This window comes from Spea bombifrons, chromosome 2 (assembly GCF_027358695.1).
Source record: "Spea bombifrons isolate aSpeBom1 chromosome 2, aSpeBom1.2.pri, whole genome shotgun sequence".
In the NCBI taxonomy this organism is placed as follows: domain Eukaryota; kingdom Metazoa; phylum Chordata; class Amphibia; order Anura; family Pelobatidae; genus Spea; species Spea bombifrons.
In genome coordinates this window covers 28,499,541-28,525,020 of record NC_071088.1, presented here as the reverse complement: position 1 = coordinate 28,525,020, position 25,480 = coordinate 28,499,541, and the positions used below count along the sequence as shown (strand labels likewise).

General features: G+C 37.5%; 1 protein-coding gene across 1 annotated transcript in view; it reads right to left on the bottom strand.

Annotated features, from left to right (window-relative positions):
* Positions 1–10,210, bottom strand: part of ADGRG2 (adhesion G protein-coupled receptor G2) — a 54,534-nt gene extending 44,324 nt beyond the window's left edge. Inside the window, exon 1 of the mRNA XM_053455872.1 lies at positions 9,818–10,210. The gene's annotated coding sequence lies outside the window, so the exon portion shown is untranslated. The remainder of the gene's footprint in view (positions 1–9,817) is intronic.
* Positions 10,211–25,480: the final 15,270 nt, after the last annotated feature.

The window sequence follows — 25,480 nt, the reverse complement described above, 5'->3', positions numbered from 1 at the left end:
GGAGGTCATTTCCTGCTGACTAAACCAAGGGCACTCCTCTAGCTGGGAAATACCTCAGACATGCATATTTCTCAAAGATTCTGTGCACTGCGAGGCTCACGGGGCCTTCTCATTTTGTGTGCTTGACGGAATTACATTAATTGAGAGAGGGAGAGGTAATGAGACTAGAGATAATGAGAAAGCAGGAGAGATAAAGAGAACCGTCACATATTTACTGCAAATATCTACCATAGGCAAAACAAAAGAGATGGTGAAGTATACTATATACCAAAAATATTGGAGCAATGTTTATAGGAAAGCCCTATAACATGATATAACTCTGATATGTCTGTCATCTTCATGATACGTACTTAGTTGATGCCACGTGATTCATGAATGAGTCCTTGACTGACTTGAGTAGAGTCAGGTTGACCAACATACTACATGACTGTATGATCCACTTCAATGTAAGACTACACAGGGCTTTGAGAAATACACTACATTGATGAAGTTAAAACCCTTAACGTTATCCAAGGGGATTTTGATAATACTGAATAAATAATAAAAAATACTAAACATAGGGATTTTATCTGAAAACAGTATGATTCCTGCGGTCTTTTAGGGTGAAGTTGTAACCCGTCCCCTAAGAAACATGAACCAGATGTCATCTTATGCAGTCTGTACTTGCAATCCATCAGGTCAGTCCACCCGGCCTCTGGTAGACCTTCTGACTTAAACACATGTAAACCACCTCATGCGTATATGAATAAACGGTGAGGACACAGATGAAAGTTAGTTATGTTCCCGCATCTGTAACCTATATATAAAAAGTACCCAATTAAAATGCCTTTACAGTGAAGCACTTCCCATCACATTAGATTTTGTAATCATCTACATATGAGGGAATGTTTCACGAGTTTTCAAGTATAAATATATATATATATATATATATATATATATATGTTGTATTTAAGTTCTTTTTAAATACATTTTTTTTTAAATATGTTAAACTTGCATAGTATCTTTCAACCTTTGATTTGTGTAGTAGTAGTAGTAGTAGTAGCAGCAGTAGCAGTAGGGCTTTAGGTTTTGGTGACTGTAAGCAAATTTTGCATACATTAAGGAATACAATGTATATGACCACAAATGTAACTATTAAGGCTTCCGTCACACTTGTACAGGTCTGTCCACTTCCGCCCCTAGGCGCTTAGACTACCGGAATCGCAATTATCTGGTTAATCTCCTTATAAGGTAGTGTGACCTATGCAGGTAACAGATTATATAGACTCTGTCCTCACTACTGGACGGATAAATGCACATTAAAATAGAAACTTCCTGCATGCAAATATGATATAACTGATCAACCAATCAATCATTTTAGAAGCATAAAAAGCCTGTGCGGTTTCCCCTACTCTGCTTAATTTTTATAACTAAATGCAACATTAAAAATAGTATTTCTATTACTGTTGAATGACCAAAAGTAATTATATAACCATGAAAAAATCTGCCTCATTCATAGTTTTTCAGGGAAAGCTTAATTGTCACCTGCCTTTTTGTAATGAGGAAGTAATGAAAGGAGAGCTCTCTTATGGGTTATTTGTTGAGGTCAGCTATTACTTTGTCTAGGTGGAACAGCAACATAGAAAGTACATACAGGGAGCATAAACTGAATCCAGTTGAGCCACTCAAAGTGTGTATTCGTTAGAGGGGTATTAGACATATTTGTCATGTGTATGTGTTCCAGTTCTGCTATCCTATACTAGACAAAAACCACGACTCCACATTATACTGTGTGTGTGGTAAACAAATTGAACGGCTCAGTCTTAATCACCCAGCCAGACACTCTAATTAATGAAAGCTAATGGAGCAGCCATTTCCCTAAAGAATAATCTCAGTGTGGTGTTTGAGCATAACCAATACCAATGGCAGACTCCAGGTCTGTAGACGAAGGTAGGGCAAAAGTAGACCTAAACTACATTACTGTTTAATAAGATTATTATTATATTTTATTTATATAGCGCCAACAATTTACTCAGCGCTTCTTACAATACATATATTCAAGGGGTATGACAAGACTAGAATTGACAGACTAAGACAAACCGATACATTAGGTAGGGGGGAGCTCTGCTTGCAAGCGTACAATCTTGAGGATCTGCTTTCCAAACCTACGTTACTTACTGTGGCTTAATTATCAAATAGGGGAGAGTTATAAACATTAAACAGTGCACTGTGGTTTACAAATACCTAGTAGGTAAATCCTCATGCCAACAGAGCAACTATGATTTTAATCTCAAGCGCTACTTCCTATATGATCACTGATGGGAACAACTGGCAAGTTTAACCTAAAAGTGCAGCCAAGTTGTACCTCAGCTAACCCCGGTTAGCTGTGTAACACAAAAGCTTGGGGCTTAGAGAATGGTGCCTCCGTCAATGTATATGGAGTAGGGATTTTTCCATTTTACTCAACATAGTATAGTATAGTATAGTATAGTAGTAGGTTGAAAAAAAGACTTCAGTCCATCAAGTTCAACCTTTCACACATACCTACTTCTAAAGTTGATCCAAAAGAAGCAAAAAAACCCTACTTGGGGCAACTACCAATTATGCCACAACAGGGAAAAAAAATCCTTCTTGAATGTCTCTGACTATATTGTTGTTGATGAACAACAAGGAGTTGACCAGATTGTCTTGCCTTAGCATAACATTTATGGTGCTACTCCCTCTCCCATTAGGAGGTGTACATTTAGGTTATAAATATCTCTGCTAATATTCTCCTGCTTTCAGCAATGTTATTACAGAACCATACATCATTTATTAGAAAACCTGTAAAGTTTCTTAAGATGTGAAACTGAATTCACATTTGTTGTCCATTCATTCACTTATTTATTCCAAAACTTCTAAGAAGGTTTTTTTTCCCAATCTACCGGTTGCTGTTTTTGTGTCATTTGACAAAATTATGAATCAGACAAAATTTTACATGTTAAAATAATTGTTGGACATGAGGATTTAGGTACTCAGCAGTACAATGAAAGGGTGGTAGATAAATGGAACAGCCTCCCATCCAGGGCCGGCCCTACCATGGAGCAGAATGGGGCAATTGCTCCAGGCGGCACTTTTGAAGGGGCCGCCCCAAGCCCTTTTTTTAAAGCGGAAGAGAGAAAGGACGCCGAGTGGTTTTCGCTTACCAAGTTGTCAGTACCTGCTCGGCACCCCTCTATCTCCTCCGCGAGCCCTCATTTCCGGCGCTCAGCATTACAAGCCGGCACCGAGACCGAGCAGGGAGACTCGCCGCAGGACTGCTGAAAGGTAAGTACAAAGGGGGGGGGGGTAGGGTAGACAACAGGGAGGGGGGAGAGCAAGGGTAGATAATAGGGAGGGAGAGGAAGGGTAGATAATGGGGGGGGCGGCATTTTAAACTTCGCCCCAGGCGGCATTATGTCTTGGGCCGGCCCTGCTCCCATCAGAAGTAGTAGAGGCTAATACAGTGCGAGAATTTGGACATGTATGGTATAGGCATTAAGCTATCCTGAATCTAAGACAAGAACTGATGGAGGTCTAAGTCCCTACACCATGAAAAATGGCCAGACCATGAAAAATGGCCAGACTAGATGAGTCGAATGGATCTTATTTGCCATGAAATTCTACCTTTATATGTTTCTATAGCTGAAATTAGATGTAAAAGTGTTAAAGTCAACAGAATAGGTAGAACGGTGCCTTCAATTGCCAGGAATATTGCATAAGCGAATCCCTTTGTTTTTAAACGTGTTTTATGCTTGATGCCAAGATCAACAATATTCTCAAACAAGTGAATAATTAATAAAACTTTGTCAGTAACAAAAGCAGTGAGTAAATTGTAATGTATATAACAACACGACTTGTGTGAAACTCTGCTTTATATGGTTAAATGCTTTTTCCATTTATTAAAAGAACAGCGGCTTCAAATAGTTAAATAGACAGGCCTTTCAAAACTAACAAATATTAAGTGCCCTCAATCACTCCATTATCTGCTGAGCTTCTCTGACTGTAGATAAGAACAGTTTGGCCATCTAGTCTGCCCATTTTCGCTTCTTTAAAGAATGAAACTAACAGAAAGAAAGAATAGCGAATGATTCTTTATATTCTTATGGTGCCTCCTTTGAAATGCATTGGGGGGATTCTACAGAATCACTTTCACCGCCGCCAGCTACTTTATGTGATTCGATCCGTGTGAATTAATATTTCCCAAGGTCAAATCATGAGCAAAACTCCTAGCTACGAATATCATCACCCACCATCTCCTCTAACGGTTATTACTGGAAAACAGAATGCATTTTTTTTGAGTCACTGAATGAAGTGCTTATTTAACCATTTCCATGCAATGCAACTGCTTAAGAGGCAAGAAACAAGAATGAAAAGACCAAAAAGTACATGAGAGCTCCCTAGAAATTTCTTCCCACTGCTATGGTGTCTTTGGCAGGTCCAAGTAATTACTGGGTTTGCTGGAACACAAACTTGTACACTTAATAGAAATGTTCCTGTAATCACCAACCGCTATTCATGTTATTTTAGTTTCCATTGAATACTTATTTACCCCAGATGAACCGTATAAAGTTTCGAAATCAGATTTAAACCTTAAAGGGGAAGTTTACATACGCTTTCTGTATAGTACATATTTCAAGCAGCTGTCACGCAATTCATTTTCTTTTTATATATGGTACAGATAAATGTGTGGATTACTTTGGAAATTTCGCCATATACCGGTTGTTACATGTACCCAGATTTTGCAATGTAACAACAGCTTTTCAGACCATAACTATCAGTATACAACTTTAATACCACAAGCAGAGAAATGTGCAAGTAATAAGCAAATATCCATATAATAATAAGCAAAATATTGAAATGTGATCAGCAAGCAGCATAAGTAAAACAATAGGTTTTAACAATCTGACTGTTCACTGTGCGTTCATTTTTGGATTAATTGTTGCTTATACATGGATTACTATTCGAAAACAACTAATTTCTTAAGAAACACATCACAGTTTGATTTTTTATGTTTTTGTGTATTGTCTTTCAGGCAAAACAATTTACCAAAAATGTTAATTTATACCAAGTGTTTTTTTCATGATGTCCAAAACTCAAAACATCTACTTTTCACCTACTGCCAGTTGCGGAAGTAGTGCCTAAACCTCGACTATCTTATGTATTTGATCACGCAACAACTATTACTGGAACATTGATTTTGTCCTGGAGTAAACACTATATTTTGTGACATCATGTCATGACGCATGATGTAACTGGGCAGCAAAGTGAGAACACTTGAGGTCTGCATGACCAATAAGGCTCATGAACTCTGCAAACATTCATGATGATCGATGATGACGTACAGGTTTCAACAATTATTATTATATGCGTATATTTATGCGATATCAGACAGCACCATACGTCATTTGTGTTTGTAGACATTTCTGAACCCGCTCACTAGAAATGTCTAGTCTGAGCTGTTGGTAATGATTACAGTTAAAAGTAACAGATGTGGGTCCTGTGTCTTGGCGTGAACAAGAAGTAAACTGTTTCAGATTCAAGCACCGCTAACTACTTCTTTTGAGTTCTGCACTAACTATCAGGGCATGTTGTGACGCAGTAGACATATACATGAAAATCCATTGTCGTCACCCCCTAAAATTACTGAATTTTTTGCAGCCAGTGACCCTTTATGCTCTGCTCCTAGCTTTGGAAAGAGATGGACCACTCCTGTTGTTCCTTAAGGGTCTGGATGCTGGATCTGTACATAACAACTATGTTGCAATCCTCATGACCTTGAATGTCTAGCTGCTTTTTTTTCTAACAATTTTGTGCTTTTGCATATATGTCAATTACATTTTTATGTCATGTGTTTATCTGTTCTCTTCATTAAAAAGAAATACATGTTTACAACGATAAGCACTGAGTAAATGTTGGGTATAAATAGAAAAATAGACTAATTATGATAGTAGCTTACATATTTGGGTGATTTCTTTATTAGCGGAGAAAAAGTAATGAGCACATGCCAGAATCAGTCATTTAGCATAAGCAGAACATTTTGCTATGCTTCCAATTTTATGGACAATGCTATGCTTTCAATTTTATGGGAACAGTTTGGGAAAGAGCCTTTTCTATTCCAGCATGACTGTGCCCCAGTGCACAACGCAAGGTCCATAAAACATGAGCCCTGACCTCAATTCCATCTGACACCTTTGGGAATAACTGGAATGGAGACTGCGAGCCAGGCCTTCTCATCCAACATCAGTGCTTGACCTCACAAACGCTCTACTGGATGAATGGGTGAAAACTCCCACAGAAACACTCCAAAATCTTGTGGAAAGCCTTCCCAGAAGAGTGAAAGCTGTTATAGTTGCAAAAGGGGACCAACTACATATTAATGTCTATGTATTTAGAATGCAATGTCATAACAGTTCCTGTTAGTGTTCTGGTCAGGTGTCCCAATTCTTTTGTCCATATAGCATATCAGATATGTTGCTGGATGTACAGAGAAATATATGTTGCCAGTAAGATGACAAGGTGATACATTCAGTATGTCTAAATATAAACATTTGAATTCAGCGTGCACCAACTAATTGCAAGCTTTCATGAGTCACTGCGTCTTGAGTCCTTGCTAATTAGAAATCTATTCAGCCAAGATATCATGAGTTCACCCTAAGCATGGTGGATGTTCTTTAAAATGCACATCCATGAGGTCTGATGGTGATGGTTTATAGCAAGTTCCCAATAAGAGATGGCACAAGTTGGTCATTAAATTATTTTAGTTAAAAGTTCAAGATTAAAATCATTACATTGGAGCTATATAAGGAATAGTCTCCTTGCTGGTCAATCTAAACTATGCACAGGCAGTCATGATGATGGCATCATATTTATGAAATCTCTTGTATTATCTCATTTCTAACAGTGCTCTGTGATCAATAATTGTCATTACTGTACCTTACACCTTATAGCAATTCTTACATGTGTGGGAATTCAATTCCATTGTAACTAAGTATATAATACATATACGACATATAATAATATATATTGGGGAAAAATATAAAATAACATTAACCGAATTCTTTTTAACCACATTTACAACAATATGATTTACTGATATAGGGACTTATTTACGCATTGGGGATAGGAATCCAAGAAAGAATGGGTAGTGCAAAGCGCTAACCTTCATTTTTCAATTTCAGCTATCCTGAATACTGAACCAACTGTATTCCTATTGTACAATAGAAGCACAAAACTCTCTTTAATGTACACATTGCTCATAGGACTATTATTCTTGCCTCTCATCATAACACATAATCATATTAACATGTATTATTAACACAAGTAACAAACAGGGGGAAACATTTTTTTAACTTTAAAAGCTCCACCTGTATGGTTATGTGTGAATAAGGAAATGTATTGTCTAAGCATCCATTACCTGACTTGTTTCTATTCACAAAAGAGGTAATGAAACTATAACAGGAGCGATAGCCTTACTGTCTGTGTCTATCAATTGATGTTTTTAAAGAAAGTCTACATGAGACAAGGGCTTCATCATTGTATGAAATAAGCATTCATTAAGCGCCAACATATTCCACAGCAATGAATCATTTGTATTTTGAATTCAAAATGTTTACATAGTTGCATAGTTAATATACAGTTGCATAGTTAATATGGTAAAGGCAAAGGTCTAAGTTCAGATGAAGTGATAACTAAAAACTTTAAAGCATATGTCAGTTTTGCTCAGAGGGGAGTGCCTTCAAGAGTTTACATGCAGTCAGAATAAACTTATTATGAGCACCCTGGAATACATTTGGGATCAATATTTCCCCTGAAAGTGCCTCATAAGCACCTCAAATGTACCTGTGTATTGTGATTAGGACACTCCTAATCACCTCTTTTCTTTACTAAATAAATTAAATTCAGCTAAAACACTCTTCACAGCTAATCTCCCCTATTTGCCTTATTTGGATTTATTGACTAAGGTCCTAAACTTTACTGGCCACACTCAACTTTTCTTGCGTGACCTTGCATTCTAACACTGGCAAAACAAGTAGAACTATATTGAAAAATAAACAAGTTGCTTGCGAGTACATGCGAGTGTATGCCACTTTAGGATGTGCAAATCGAATAACAAATCATAACCTCACCCAATTACATTTTAATTTAAGTTATTTAAATACTGTATATAACAATTTTAAAAGTGTGGCATTTTGTCCTATAAAGGTAACAAAGGTTACATATAAAGGTATATTAAGCAAGTGAGTAGGGGCCTGGAGATCCAGAGCCTCTGGGCACCACAGCACCAGAGGCTGAATACCAGTAGCTCACGTTATTTAACCCACAGTGCAAATGCAGCAAATCTCATTATATGGAAACAGAAGAGGAACCACATACTTGAAAGAGTTTGTGTATGAGTGTGTATGTCAGTATGCATGTGCGTATGCTTGTGTATATGAATATGTGTGTGCGTATGTATCATGGAGCCTGTCGGTCCTAATCCGACACTGTTATAAATAGCTATCCGTAGGTAGCAAAGGGGTTTATTCACTAAAGCGATAGTAGTCGGTTGTGGTTTCAACTCCTTGATTTTACTATACACTAAGATGGTCCATCCCAAATAAACCTCTGCTGCTTGGCTGGCCCTGTATAATGCGTAACAAAATTTTTTAGTTCTCCTCACCTATGAAATTATGCATTATTGAGTGCCAGCTCAGCCATTCTTGCTTTAGAATTTTTCCAGTGTTGGCTCTTCATAAGGAATGAAGAAGTGAAGGAGCCGAAACCACAACCAGATGCCTAAACAGACTCCAGAGTCACCAAAAAATGTGGGTAAAATCTGGGCAATCCTTAGCCACATCTCCAACAACACACCCTATAGCAAGTGTTCATCTTTGGGAATTTGAAATACTGGGAGGTAATAACCTGTATCCATTTCTTCCTAACATCACTAACCCAGCTGCTGATAATTCAGCAATTATACACACATGTGAACAATTTCCCTAATGATTTATTCTCACCAGACCATTCTATCCTGACATAATGGGTACTACACCAGTATATATTATTACCACATGTGAGCATGCAATTCAAAATCCAACCAAAACGCACAGCTCCAAAAGAAAAGTATTTTCCAAGGCATCTGAAGACCTCCCTGCTTACTTGAACATCGGGTTGTCCCTCCAAGCCCAATGATTTTTTTAATTAATAGTTCCATTAACTGTAATTTTGAAAATTATCAATGCAATTAAATTCTAGCCCAGAGAACACAAATTAGTGACTTTTATAACTAAGCCTTCAATGATAGCATGTCATCCATATTTGGGATAATTTTACTTCACAGGACAAATTACCGGTATTTCATTAGGAGAAAATTCAATATTCACCTAATATTTTGATACAAAGAAATTAAAATACCCTTCATTAATCATCCTCTAATATGTATCTAGATCATCTTATTTATGAATATGTATTATTTAGCTTTCCACTTCTACTTTCTAATGCAAAACCCCCATTATAACAACATTTACAGAACCCTATAATTTGAAGCACTAATTTGTCCAATTAGTCAAAACAACCAGATAAATGAGTGCTGGAACAAATCCTAGTGTTTGTATTTAAAACACTCATATACCTTAATGCTTTCCCACTGCTAAAAAGTGTAAACTTAAAACACATTGGGCTGCTGTGTAAATATTTCCATCTATGAGAAATGTTTCCAGCATATAAAATATTATAGCATCACTAATAGTTATTCTTTACATTCCATGTATTGCAATTCAGATTTTATTAAAACAGAGCTCAATTAACTCATGATATCAGTTCATCTGGATAAACTAACCTGTGAATTAGCAGGTACGTCTCCCACGTTGCGGCTGCTCAGATCATCCTTCCTCGGTCTGCTCGTGGAACCCTATCCAAATAATCCCGGCTATAATGTTAAGGTATGTGTGTTCTGTTCCAGCCTGTAAAATCACACAATAAAGGAGTTCTTGAGGTCTGATTTTACATCGATTACTCTCTTTGGTGTATGATTGCCCTCAAGTTGTGTTAAGCCTGTGTCTGATATTACATGTGTGTCTTGTTCTAATAGCTGCCTTGAAAATGTTTCTCAATACCGGTTAACCTGACTTCAGTATGTCCCAATAGTTGCCTGATGACAGGTTTCCGTACTTGTGATCAGCCAGGTATAGATGGTGGGGATCGTCCCAGTTTGTATGTGTGTGTATGTGTGTGTGTGGCTGGCGGTGCTGGTCTGTCTGCACTACCCAGATCGCTGGAAGGACACTCGCAGGCTGATAGTCCAAAGAGCTGCAGCAGCTGGAGGGAGCACGGAAAGGAGGGGAAGGGTGTGTCTGCCACACTCCAGTCTGCTTCAGTCATTATTGGCTCCAGCTGACACTACTCTAATGCTGTAGAGGGCACCTCTGCTCTCTGCACATCTGACAAACGTCCAGGTTCTCCTATGTGGAGTAAGATAACTTTACAGTGAAGTCATAGTGGTTCCCAGGGGTCTCCTTTTGGAAGAAATGTAACACTCGCTTGGAAACAGTCATCTTCATGAAGAATTAGTGGGTCATTCATCATAAGGGGAAATATGACGATTTATTAGCAAGCAGAGCAGCAACATTTAGTTGTTTTTTTATATACCATATTTCCATGCAGAAAATATGCTAAATATCACATTAAAATGGATGATAGAAATTGGAAAGCATTAGTACTACAGTGGTTTTTTATACCTACAGTAACTGCTTTTTTAAACTTTACTTCACTTTTCATACATTTCTCACACTTAACACACAGTAGTAGGTTCTTCTTCATTTTTTGGGAATGCAGGTGAATAGGCTACTAATGAAGTCTAATCATAGCCGCCTTTCTCCATCTTTAGACATCTTCAGACAAGGTTAGACTGAAACTCCATGACCATGTTTCATGTGTTTGCCAGTAATCCTAGCCAAGCTGATGGCCCACATCAGCTTGCTCAGTATTAGCTCTCTTGAAAGATTCTGCTCTGTAAGATTGCTTTAAAGAGTCTCAGTCTCTGTTAGTGAAACAGGATGACATGATGTGGAGGTACCCAAACTGGATGTCCTTTCTAGCCATGACTTTGACCTTGCCCTCTATTTTGGGTAACACTTTTACTTCACTGTTTGACCTCTCCCTCTAACATGTCCAATATAAACTGGCAGACTTTGTGAGACTTTTGATATTTGCCAAGGCTGAGAATGGAGGGGAATCTAGAGGTCTTTTTGCCCAGGTCTAGTCGGTGGCTTCCAAATTAGTATTTACCCAAACCATTAGTAGAGTGGCCAGATGTTTTACTAGGTCTTGGCTTTCGAAGACAGCTGGCCTAGCTGGCCTATTTGAGAAATGTTCAGACTTTCTTAATTTATATACCTCCCACCTGTTTTACCTAGATTTTATTGCCAAAGGGAAAGTATGCCACAAGATGACAAGGTAATTTTTGGAATTTGGAGGATTGAGGAAAGACAAGAAGACTTAATCAAGGGGCACCACCTGGTATTGGACCTAGCAGACACTGGTCACTCCAGTATGATCCATAGGATAGGCCCTTGGTCTGAAAAGGCTTCTTAGACTTGGACAGTTGCGTGATAACATAAGTGGGTTTTGTTGTGGGTAAAAAAGGTTGTCTTTGTTTCTCCAAAAATGTATTGTTAAGATTTCTCAGGCAGATTGGAGGAGGCAGATTCTATGACAAAGTGATGGGTCATATTTTTTTCAATTAAAAAAATGGGACAACTCTGTCCAATCTTAAACATAAAAGGCATCAACTGCTTTATTAATCCAAAGAGTTCCACAAAAGCCTTTGTGATCTTCCGAACATTTAGTCTCAGAATTTTAGGCGAGGGGGCAACAAGACAATTTATTCTATAACATGTGCAAAGCAAAATACCAGTTCCCTTCTGAAACATAATTTACCCTTAGTCTAATGAGTGTTTTAGGGAACAACTCCAGGGAAAAATAGAAACCATGTATATAGGTATCAATCATGTGACTGCCCTGTTCAAACAGGAACATCAGGCCATCTTACTTGTCATTAGTCACACATAAGAACCCCTCTAAAACTTAAGATCTCATTGGGCTGGTGAACAGTAAAGTGAACAATATACATAGCATAACAATGCAAAGTATTTCTATAGACTGATCTTAACTGGTGGAGTTGGTTAAATTTTATCTGAATGAGTCACATGTATAATACAAAGGCTTGGTATTATTTTCCACGATGTTATTACACGTCACAGGGTTATAACAATCTGTGAGAAAATATTGTGTTTGCTTATAAAGTATTACATAGTCTTTATTAAATGTAAATGAATACAGTCCTTGTTGACAAGTGATTTGGATTATCTCTTTGAATTGCTGTTAGGGAAGTTTTATATTTGGGAGTGTTGTCTTATAATTATAGCATATTTTGTGTTTTGTAAATTTTGTAACTTTTTTCTTCCTTTTGACCACTCCTGAATATTTATTTTATACATAAGTTTGATATCGTATTTTTGCAACAAAACAGTGTTAAAAGGAAACTAGGAGGAGCGCTCTTAAGATAAGAATAGTAAACATAATTTAAACGTGCAGATACAAAGATGTACGTAGAATATAAACGGAAAACACACAGGTTTATCATTTAATTGAGCAATATGAGAGCATGTTACTTGTGGGCTTAAATGCATATAGCTTTTGCTGGATACACACGGACAGGAGCTGCACAGTTATTAAGAGCTTAGTCATGTTATTAATCAGCCGCTGGCCTCTACATGCCTGGTCAGATAAATGCTCAATAAGAATAAGGAAGACATGGAAAAAAATCTTACTAATAGTAAAAATGTAAACAAAAAAAAAAGTACCCGTATTTCACCATGTAAAAGACGATTTTTTTTTAGAAAAATTGGGGTCTAAAAACTGGGTGCGTCATATACAGTGGTGGTAGATTTTTTTCCCTTTTTTGTTTTTTAACCGGAAAGGGGACCTGCTGCTTACATCACATCACATGACTCCGCTCCGTTCCTGTTCCTGTTCGAGCAACGCAGAGGGCAACAGCGGCTCCCACGGCAGCAGAAGATCTGCAGTTCAGGTAAGGGTGGGGGTGTAAATGAATGTATGTATGTATGTATGTATATGTGTGTGTGTGTTAGCATGGATCTGTGTGTAGGGGGAACAGGGAGGCACATGTACTGGCTGCCTGAGCATGATAGGAGTGTGATTGCTAACAATTGCTAGCAGCAAACATCAATCACACTCATATCATGCCCAGGCAGCCAGTACAATAACTTTATGTAATATTTTTTTTAAAAATTTCAGGCCCCAAAATTAAGGTGTGTCTTATACATAGGAGCGTCTTATACTTGGGGAAATACGGTTCATTGTATCATAAATTATGGGGCATACATTACATTCTTTTTATTTTCTAAAGTAAGTTTGAAGTTACAGAAAAATGGGTAACAACAAGAGTTTTAGGAGGAACTTCCATCCCTACAGTAATTGATTTGCAAGTTCATAAATACACTGCTCAAAATAATAAAGGGAACACTTAAACAACACAATGTAACTCGAAGTCAATCACACATCTGTGAAATCACACTGTCCACTCAGGAAGCAACACTGATGGACAATCAATTTCACATGCTGTTGTGCAAATGGAACAGACAACAGTTGGAAATTATAGGCATTTAGCAAGACACCCCCAATAAAGGAGTGGTTCTGCAGGTGGTGACCACAGACCACTTCTCAGTTCCTATGCTTCCTGGCTGAGGCCCGACGTCCACAGGTGGGGTTGTGCTTACAGCCCAACGTCGTGCAGGACGTTTGGCTTTTGCCAGAGAACACCAGGATTGGCATATTCGCCACTGGCGCTGTGTGCTCTTCCCAGATGAAAGCAGGTTCACACTGAGCACATGTGACAGACGTGACAGAGTCTGGAGATGCTGTGGAGAACGTTCTGCTGCCTGCAACATCCTCCAGCATGACCGGTTTGACGGTGGGTCAGTAATGTTGTGGGGTGGCATTTCTTTGGGGGGCCGCACAGCCCTCCATGTGCTTGCCAGAGGTAGCCTGACTGCCATTAGGTACCGAGATGAGATCCTCAGACCCCTTGTGAGACCATATGCTGGTGCGGTTGGCCCTGGGTTCCTCCTAATGCAAGACAATGCTAGACCTCATGTGGCTGGGGTATGTCAGCAGTTCCTGCAAGAGGAAGGCATTGATGCTATGGACTGGCCCGCCCGTTCCCCAGACCTGATTGTGCACATCTGGGACATCATGTTTCGCTCCATCCACCAACGCCACGTTGCACCACAGACTGTCCAGGAGTTGGCGGATGCTTTAGTCCAGGTCTGGGAGGACATCCCTCAGGAGACCATCCGCATCCTTCATGAGCCTCATTGTGGCTTGTTTTAAGGACATTACATCAACGTTGGATCAGCCTGTAGTGTGGTTTTCCATTTTGTTTTTGAGTGTGACTCCATATCCAGACCTCCATCGGTTGATAAATTTGATTGCCATTGAGAATTTTTGTGTGAATTTGTTGTCAGCACATTCAACTATGTAAAGACGGACATATGTCATACGATTAGTTCATTCATTCAGATCTAGGATGTGTAATCTTAGTGTTCCCTTTATTATTTTGAGCAGTGTACATCAGAGTAGCACTGTAGGTGGTGATCAGAAAAAAAAAAATATACATCTCCTGGGGAAAAATGGTCAATATGCACACCTGGCAACTTGTTGAATTTGCCTCAGAGTCTAGGGATATTCAACAGTGTGTTTAGGACTCTGGGTCTCTACCAACGTGCCTGAAAAAGAAGTGTGGGGTTGTGTATGCTTAGTAGGTGAAGCTTAATGAAGACTATTAAATTACTGAGAATGAACATCAGCACTTCACACAATGTAGACACATTTTGTCTACTCAGCAGGTGCAGCAACACACTTCTGTTTTCAAATGTCGTTCAGAGCCCACATAAGGCCAAAATCAAAGCACAGGCTTGTGCCGAAGGAGGGTGGCTAATGATTGCTGCCTTGATAGCCATTTTTAAAGTTCTCAACATTTACATACAGATCACTCATTATTCAAACATTTGTGAATACGGACACTTTCATTTAAATTTCCTCTTATTTTCCAATATATCCTGGGCCTGTTTATATCGTATTCAATAAAATGTTGAGATCAAAAAAACACAATGCTTTGTGCTAATTTTTTTTAACTTAAACAATTTTCCTAAAAATGGATGGTTATTATTTGTTTGTATGTCCTATTGGTGGTATTAAGAAAAAAGTAAAAAAGGAGTTAAAATGTGAGTCATTGCAAACAGTGGGTATCTAATTTCCTGCAGGCAACCAGTTAGCAAAATTAATCTGTAATCTCAAATAACATAGCGTGATCACTTCCCTTTGCTCACAAAGTGACATTCACGTGTATTTACCACCATATCCAATCATAGTGAAGCATAAATATTGTGAGACGCACCTTCATTATGTTTGATATGTCACATAAGGATAACCAAACTGACTTTTAATCAGCCACTGGCTACTTAAATATCGCAAACATATTCAAAAGAAAAAAAATGTCTGAATTTAAACCAGAATAATGCAAAAATGTGAGCAATTTACATGCAAGCCTGGAAACGCTCATGGTTTTTAACCCCAACGCTATAGTCCTTCATATTCTACTATGATTGAATGCTATTTCCAGTGAATGGCCTGTAGATGATTTTTAAGAGAGCTATTGCTAGAAATATTTGTTTGCTGTAAATAGGAGGTCTCTAAAATAGTGTCTTTGTATTGGGTTATTAAAGAGTTAATATTGAAATAGAGTTTCTTAAAGCCCCTAGCAAAACTGGATATTTTTGTTAAAATGTATTACAACAGTCATCTGGAGGGAGAGAAAAACATATATTAATCAACAGAAAATTATATAAAACGTTCTTCTCACACTCTTTTAAGTAGCATATACCATTGTTTTTGTTGTTTTTTTTGCCATAGTACCCCACTACATCAGGCAAGGTCACAATGAAATGGCAGTTATGACAGTTGGATGTGATGTCATAATGTCATAACGACTATATAACTGTTTGGGGAAAATATTTGAGTGTTGGTTACAAGAAACAAACAAAGTGATACTGCTTACCTCTCCTGTTTAACTTGTGGCCAGCTAGGCAAGAAATGTTAAATTAATATTATCTTCTCCTTTTTTCAGTATAGCGTGACGGTGGCTGTGTCGCCAACACTGCTGGCAGTCATCACATGCTGGCTGATGTTGTGTGGAGCCATCATAGCCATGTGCCGTTACAAGGTGGGATTTCGATAATGTAATAAAATGTCAGTATTATTATATTTATGGATATTGCTTCATAGCTGTCATTGGACATATTAGGGAAAAGTAATGGATGAATAGGGAATGTAGTGGGCTAAAACAGTAAAAGGGGAATTTGTTTGTTCCTTTAAGAGGTTTAAGGTCCCTGTAAATATGTTTTGTTGGGGGCACGGGCTTGGTCAGGCTTAGTGTGGCATAAAGGCTAAATATATCTTCATCTATAACACATCAGAGGGAGTGCAAGACATGCCAACTGTTCTACAAACACTTCAGTTTCCTGTGTGTCTGTTCTATCAATGGCCATCTATCATGAGTTTTGACCTCGTGGACATTTATATAAGTAAACAAATCAGTCTAAGTACACATGGACACTTGTATGATATGTGATCATCTTGCTGTTACAGATAAGGTATACACGTGATGCAATTCAAGAGAGAACATTGTTTTTACTGATACGCTATACAATATAAACTGACAAATTTTATATAAAAAAATATAGCTGAGGCTCAACGCCACAGAGATCTAACAATGAAGAATGAAGGTGACTTTAATAAGCGCATGTACTACGCAGGGGCATTTTAAAAAATCATTTTTTACAATGTTCACAAAAGCCCGTTTGCTTTTTTTTTCCTCTAACACAGATAAGATAAAATGTACCGGATGTCCTCTTTCTGGTTGGCTACTAATTTTCCATCTTTTTAAGTTTCCAATATGTTTTAGTTATACGCATATGAAGAGCTCATACAGCTCTCATGAAATGATCTTGCTGTGTGATTGTGATGGGGTAAATCTGTAACAAACAAACAAACAAAAAGAGAGACGATAAACTGGGAACATACACAGCCATGAAAAAACCAGTTTTAAACTGCAGAAGCTAAACAAAAATAGCATCAAGCATGAATATATAACAAAAATGTAGAACAGTTACAATGCGTCTATGCTATTGCAGTTTGTTAAAGATATGCTCTGTACAATGACCCGCCACAGCCTTTGTTGGGAAAGTCTGTGAATGATTTCATCTTACTAAAGTGAATGTGGCCAAGTGATAAGGGGGAGAATGGCAGACAGGAAGGCAGGTATTCACAGATTGATGCATTAAAGACGGGAGAAAATGCATAAATCAACAATACAATAATAGTATTAGAGACAGAAAACCAATGGATGAAGGGTCTGTACAACATGATAGCTAGACAGTACATTTGTACTAAAGCATAGACAAGTCCCCTTTTACGAAGGCCATGCTAATTTTTAGCAGGTGCACGTCAGGTTTACCAGTGACATTTAACTTGAGCACTGCCCTAGGTGTGGGCATATGTCCCCTATACGACCATGTCCTTGCTGTGGAACTGCAGTACGACTTAATTTTCTGGTGTTCATTTACTTAAAGGTGATTAGCCCTTTAAAGCAGTCTGTGAATGCTGAGAAGATCTTCCTTGTAACCGCCCCACTGAGCAGCAGCACTGGTTTTGAGGTATGGGGACTGCTGCCCCCCCCTGGACCCACCACCTAGAATATGTTGCTAAGGCTTACAAACTCGATACCTTTTAGGGACAACAGCCAAGCGGCTAAATGTAATTACTGTCGTTATATCATTACTGTCATTTTTCAAGGAGGCAGACCCATTGATGCGAGATTGCTGGACTATCGTGCAAAGGAATGCACCCCTCCAGACCAATGTGGTGTTTTTTTACCCACAAACCGGTTTCCCTTCAGGTTAAACTCTAGGGTTGGAATGGCCATGGGACTTCACAATTACATTACAACCCAAACAGAATAGAACAAGGTCAGACAAGCCTGGTCAGGAATGCAGATATACGAGATGGCAGGAATCCGCCAAAAACTGCTACAGGAAGCAATGAGTCAGGAACGTCAATACAGCAAATTGGGTCACAAGAGGTGCTCAAAACCCAGGAGCCACTGCTTCTAGCAAACTAGCCACTTGACCACACATAGCCAAACTTTTGACTCACTGGAATTCTGATATAGAGGATTACAGCGGAAAGAATTCTGTTTGTAATCAATCGTATTGAATTTACCTCTGATGTGAACAGAGTAGATGCCTTAACTGGATGTCCAAAAGAAATGTATGGCAACATGAAATGTGTGGAGTTGTGAAAACTTGGGTTTGAATATCTTTAGCCTAGGTGTATGTAAACTTTTGCCTCACCTGTAAAATACAGTTAAATGTAAATGCTGTAAAATGAGCAGCAGTATTTTTTCTCACCTTAGAACTCACTGAGTCAACATTCAACGATGTCTAAATGGCCAACAGACCCACCTTAATGCAGAAGAGAAGTGTACAATAAGTTAGCATTCATTGAACCCAACTAAACTTATCTCACTTATCATCTGGAATTCCAGTGCATAATTGAACTTGGGAGTGTCCTGTATGAAATGAATGCTTTTGTGTTTCTAACAAGAGGGTTCAGGGTCATTAAACATAGCTAATAGGAGAACCATACATGAATGCTGGCTATTCTGGTCTTCCAGGTTGATTGTTAGTGTATTCTTGTGTAATATGGGGCGATGAAGATGATAGAGAACAGTATTTACTGGGTGATATGTAAGCAAGGGGCCAGTAATCTCACTGCCAATAATAATACGTGTTAATATCTGTCTTCATGATGGAGAGTGGACCTCTGTCAGGGATGGACTGGTGGTCACAAAGCAGCAATGGCACTTTAAGGCCAGTGGCGATTTGATGACGTGCATCTGACGTCTCGATATGCGCAGACACATGCTACATTTAGTTAGCAAGTCTGGGCCTAGTCTCTGTTGGGTATAATTAATGTTTCATCTTTTTTTGTAGGGCCAAAAACTCTTAACATTTTAGTACTTGCAAAGGTAATAATAAGTCAATCACATGGCATCCACTTAAGATTGATACTTTTCTGACAGAGGCCCTGAGAGGTAAACATACTGTCCAACTGGTGAAATATCAAGATACTTTACTTCAAATTGTTACATTTGTAGCAAATAAGTATCTCTGGAATTTTAATAAAGCATAAGGCCCATAAATTTATTGATATTCTATTTGTTAACTATTTTTAGTCTACGGACACACTGGCTGTTAGTTAACCTTTCTTCACCCCTTGTGTCCATATGATGGATGTGTCATCTATGCGGTAATAGTATATTTATATGGTTTGTGACAGTGTGTTTCCAAAAATCTCTGCTCTTGGTCAGCAATAGATCTGCATAGTGTGGTGCCTCTTTATGTCCGTTTAAGTTCCTATTATCTGAAGGTAGAAGTCTTGATTAAAGGTATCATTCAAACTCCACTTGTCTCCTGTAATTCTACGGCTAACACGGTACCAACTCTCATCCTTGATTAAAGATGAAATTATTACACATAAGGATGGTTTCAAATTGTATGGTAACTATATATAAACTTGTGGCTCTGTGATGGTAGGAACCGATATAATGTATTTATTCTAACATTTTTGTGGAATGTTGCTATATATGGATTCTAGTATTCTCTAAATAGGTAGTTATTTAATCTGTTTAATATTTTGTTGAAGGGGAACTCACAACGCTTAGTGTTAGGTGAAGCAGTGTGTTGGAAGACGTATCTGAAGTCCTCCATGGATGTTCTTTCTCCCTGGTTCCCTTTGTGTGCCCTTTCTTCACAACAAACCAGCATTCCCTCTCCCAGTTGAAGCACAAACCAGATGGGGCAGTGACATTGCCCAATAATGTCAGAAGCCCCTTGAGAGAAGCTGCGCATTGCTGAAAATAACACCACAATTCAGGTTCTATATGTCACATAAGACACAATTTGTGGCCTCCGTTATGCAATGACTTTGCTTGCAACATCATCTTTCTCCGGTGGCTTCTAGTTTGTGAGGGAAAAAAGAAAGCGTGTCAGAGGATGATGGGTAGGTGAGTATTTGTGTAAAACATCCAGGTAAATAATGATTTGAAATAAAAAAATAGGAATGCATTATTTACATAGTTAATGCTTTATTAAAGAAAAAACTTTTAGCAAGGTGATGGGAGTTTCTTTTGAGTAAAAGCGTGGTATCCTGTACAAAGCTATTGATTTTTTGAATGTTTTTTTAAGAGGTTTTCTACTAGGCCAATAATGTGTTCATTCATATTATGGATCTACTTGGATGCTCTGGATTGCGAAATCCACAGCAAGGTTATCTTGTATTAGCTGGTCCAAAATGACGTTTGTGTGACTTTAGGACTTTTTATGGGTTGTGTTCCTTGATAGGAGGACCATGATTCTATTTCCCTCTTTTACATAGTCTTCAGTGTCATTTATCATGATGACCTGTCCTCAACTGGTTTGATTTTGTGGTCTGGGTCTAAATCTTTTATTGCACTTCGTTCTATATGTGATACATTGTACATGGTTTTTTCTATTGTGCTGGTTTTAGAAATGAAACCTGCAGTCCAACACTTTCTACGCAGCTCTCCAGTTGTGTGTTTTTCCCTTTGATTTATAATCAAAGGATTTGGTGGGGTTACGTTTGTTGTGTAACTACTCCTTGGTTGCATTCTTCTAAAGAATCCTTCAGAGAGGAATTGTGTGTGACATATATATAAATATATACACACATATATACAATTTACAATCAATTTTTATGATACTCTCCCAGTTTTACTCTTGTCTTACTCAATGTTGCGACATGCTCAGGAACGGAAACCCCTGAGTGGAGTTGGCTGGCAACCAGACAGCAGGATGTTGGACCACGTGGACAAGACAAATGGGGTCAGCAAACAAAATCAAGGCATGCCAGGTAAGACACAAAAGGGCATCATACAGAGAGCTCAAAGTGTAAGTGGATTATAGAGACAGGCTCTCAGGAGACTAGTCTAAATAATATTTAATGGACCATAAAGCATGAGTCAAAGCTCTCTTTTTTTTATTATTCACATATATTTGCACATTTCAGGTTTAGGACTTAACCAGAACTTTGACCTATTCACCTTTCTTTTCTCGTAGCAAATATATTTTCTCAGTTTTTATCATCAGAGAGTTAAGAAGAATCTAATAGGTTATTTTGGGATGAAAGCATGAAAATAAATATGGTTTGGAGCTAATATGATGTAAAGCTATCCAAACAAGTTTTTAAAAATGTGAACAAAAAGAGGAACATCTACATTGTTCAAAACAAGGCCGAGAGCAGCATAGAATTGATACTGTAGTTTATGTTCTTTTTAATTAAGTTCACATACACCAAAACGTTGTCGCACAACTACTGACTGTGACAATAACACTTTGACTCCAATGATATTTGAAGGGTAGTGCCCTAAAACATGATGGTGCAGTATAACAAAATGAATAATAATAATAATAATAATAATAATAATTGGTGATGAAAAATATAAAAATATAACACTATGTTTTTTGAATAAATATGGCAATGTGCATTTCCTTGAGGATCTGCAAACTGCTGTGTAAATATAGGCTCATGATATATATATATATATATATATATATATATACATATATATATATATATATATATCTTACCAAAATAAGTCCCAACTTTAATATTTGTTTTAATTAATAGTTACTAATATCTGACTATGTATATTTCAGACAATAAAATACTAAAGGGAAGTGAATATTAGTGTGGCTAAATTATATTCAGTATGTTCATGCAGCTCATCTAGTTTTCAGAGAGCATCAGGTTTAATGTATAACCTACACAAACTGATTGTTGATAACATTATCATAATGGAGTCCAACTCAGACTAACATCAGGTAAAAGATATATGTTTATCATAATACAAACAAATATGTATGACTACAAGGTCCCTTAAAGCGAGACCAAGTAAACTTAGTAATACTCTGAGTGTATACCATGCCTACCCAAGAGTGTATACCGTGCCTACCCATTGTACAAAACTGTGCAACATTTTCCTGAAATGTGAATACTTCCTTTATATGCAATTTCAAATGAAACTGATATATTTGCCACTATTACAAAATGCTTTTTCCTGCAAGATAAATATGGATTGTAATTTCAATTCACATTTGATTTTAGCTGTCCAAATGCCCTAAAAAAATATATCATTATGTGAAAAACTAAAAGTTGTACTAACCCCCAAGGATCAGCCTTGATGATATAACTTTGAGCCAATTAGTTGCAAAGGCTTTCTGGAGAGCGGATTAATTTTAATCATAGCGTGTAGTTACAACGAGTGAACCCCTACTGTGTTTTAGAGCCATTTATAGATTGGAGGTTTAGTGGTTTTGGGCAACATCTTTTTCTTTAAACCATTTTTGTTCTCAGGTTTTCAGACTTTTTTCATCCAATTTCCCCAACAGCTAAAATCACAATATATGCAACTGGTTTGTATTTTTATACCTAAGACTCCACTATATGGCATTTTGACTTTGACTGCTTGCCGATTTTAGTATTTTGAGTTTGGAACGTAACATTCTGATGTCAATGAAATACAATCGCTTCCAAACATTACCTTGGAATCACTTTTGTTAAAGTTGAGTACTATCAATGGGGATTTACTCTGCAGAGCAGATAAAATTAGATCTGACATAACATCCTGGTTGCACTGCTGTGCTTAGTAGAAAGATTCATTCCCTTAATATTGCTTGAAACACAAATATTTCATTTAGAGTGAACTGGTACATCTGTACAAACTTCTTTGTTGTCATCATGTTTTGTTTGATTTAGTTTACTGAATTTAAGAAAAACTGCTTTTTATGCATATAGTATTGCACCCCTCTTATCCCCTAAGGCCAGTATGGTTATGAAATATTAACCCAGGGGAGGGTAACGAGCCTACTTATCAGCCCCCTAACCTCCCATCCTGTACCCAGTGGTATAGGACAGGGGTTAAAATAACAAAAATAACCTTATTGAAGGTACACAGCTCATCCCCTGCCTTCCGCCATGCCCTCATCCCGAGCATTGGATGGACCTCCTACCATTGAACTTTAGGGGTGAGACTGTATGTAGAGTACCTTTTATTTCACTTTTAAGTTTAGCCCAAGTCACATTTCACCTTGCAGATCCCCGATGATGCAAAATGAATTTGAAACTAAATTCCAACTTGCATTCAGTTTAAGGGTTAATTAACCTGAGAGTTGCTTGCTTTTTTTTCACTCTCATCAACACAACTCTCCTGAAGTCCCTGCGTGTGAGTGGAGTGTTCGCTTATGCGATGCAAATGTTAGTTGACAATAGTTACTTTTGTCAATTCCCATTTTACTTAACAGACCTCATTTTTTGAAAGGTAGGTATTAGGTAGGTAGACTTTATAGCAAGAGAATAGGTTAAGTCTCCTGATACCAAGTAATGTTATTGTAAATGTACAATTTATCAGCTGCTAAAAACTGTTTAGCCTTTATCTGGTGTACAGAAATGTAGCCTATATTTAATCTAAATAAGAAGTAATGTCATTTTGTTCAAAAATGACACATTAATATTTTTAATCAGGAGATATACACCAAATAAATTGTGACTAAACCATTAACAAGCTGAAACTTCTGAATTCTGTTTCCCACAGGCACAATGTCAGCAAAGGAATTCAATAACATAACAGAAGCTACTTGTTACCCTCTTTTAGTACTCTAATGGTATATAGGGTAGGGTCGGGTGAGTAGCATTCCTTAAACTACTTACGTAGAATTACTCTTTATCTTGGCTTTTAACTAATTCTTTGCTTAAGGCAAAATGCTGGCTAACACGGTTAACCCATTAATATAATGCACTATGTGCAAACTCTATAAACATCGCAAATCATAATATGAAATCTTTATTTTTAAAACTAGAGACGCAATGCAGTTAAATGTTAATTATAAAATCTGTTGTAACTTTTTTCATGTTACCAAGGGCTAAATTTAGTTAAATTACGCACTCAGGATATTTGAAGATAACATTTTACACTAGATTTTGATGGGTTTAATCAATTTTTTTTACCCAAGATAAAATAGCTAGCTGTCAAAAATAAGATGTCCTTACTGTTTAAAAATAACAATAGTATGTGCATCAGAAACCCTCCAAATGTGTATATCAAGGGGCTAGCTATCTTATATCTGATATTTTGAATTATCTCCAATGGATTTTCAAGTACTAAACACAAAGTATAGTTCGTTTTAATAAGTAACTTTAATTATGCTAAAAGTCTCACTCAATGGAATTTGCCAGTTTGTCTTATTAACTATAACCTACAACAATAGTCTTAACTATCAATATTTGTCTGTATCCTACTGTCCTATTCTGCCTATTGTTAAAAGGTACTTAAGTAGTCCAAATTATTTAAATGAAGTCCACGTGTTTTTCCCAGTACATTGAGGCTAAAGTATTAACCTGGCCACAAAATATATGTTCCAATCATAAATAAATTAGGTTATCTAAGACACAGGTTCCAGCAGGTAGTTTTGGTCAAAGCCAAAAGATTTTTATCTATGGAATATTGAATAGGATAGGTCAGTCTAACGAGAGGACAGTTGGAACATAAGAAACAATATTTAGGTCACAGTTCCAAGTCAAACATTAAAATCCAATATGAGACATAGAAAACAAGTGCTCAGGTCATTAGAACACCAGTCTGCAGAAAATCGCTTCCAAGTACCGCGGATAGTATCTGGAGGCTATGCATGAAATAGATGAGAAAGGGTCTCTAGACCAGTGTTTGCATGTATTTATTTCAAGAATCTATTTTTGCTGATTCTTGTGTTAAAAAAAATAGTACATTCTTCCCTGTTATTTGCTGGCCATGATTTGATTTGCAATGAATATAAATAGCAGAATAGTGGCTTTATTAGCAGTGAATGAGGGTCCACAGAAAGAGGTAGATGGAAATTAGATATTATTTCATAGATGAAATCCCTCCTTTGCGAGAGGTATGGGTTTGACAACTGACCGTGACTTTCTGCTTATCTTATGTTTGACTAAAGACTGTCTAGGCTGGATTCTGTGCAAGTGTTGTTCCATAAATGATACTCAATAATACCAGCTTCATTTTCCTAAATGTCTTCTGGAATTTAGAGAGAAGCTGTCTCGGTATTATGACCCTTTATCCATTGCAACAGTGGACCCTGAGCCAAGAGACAAATATAACTTACATATCTGGCATAATCAATAACTGACAATGGCTCACTCTAAAACTAACAGCTTCTGTAGACATTGTATGTCTGACCTTGTTTTCCATTTAAAAGGTTAACAGACATCATAAACAGTCTGTTACCTTGTC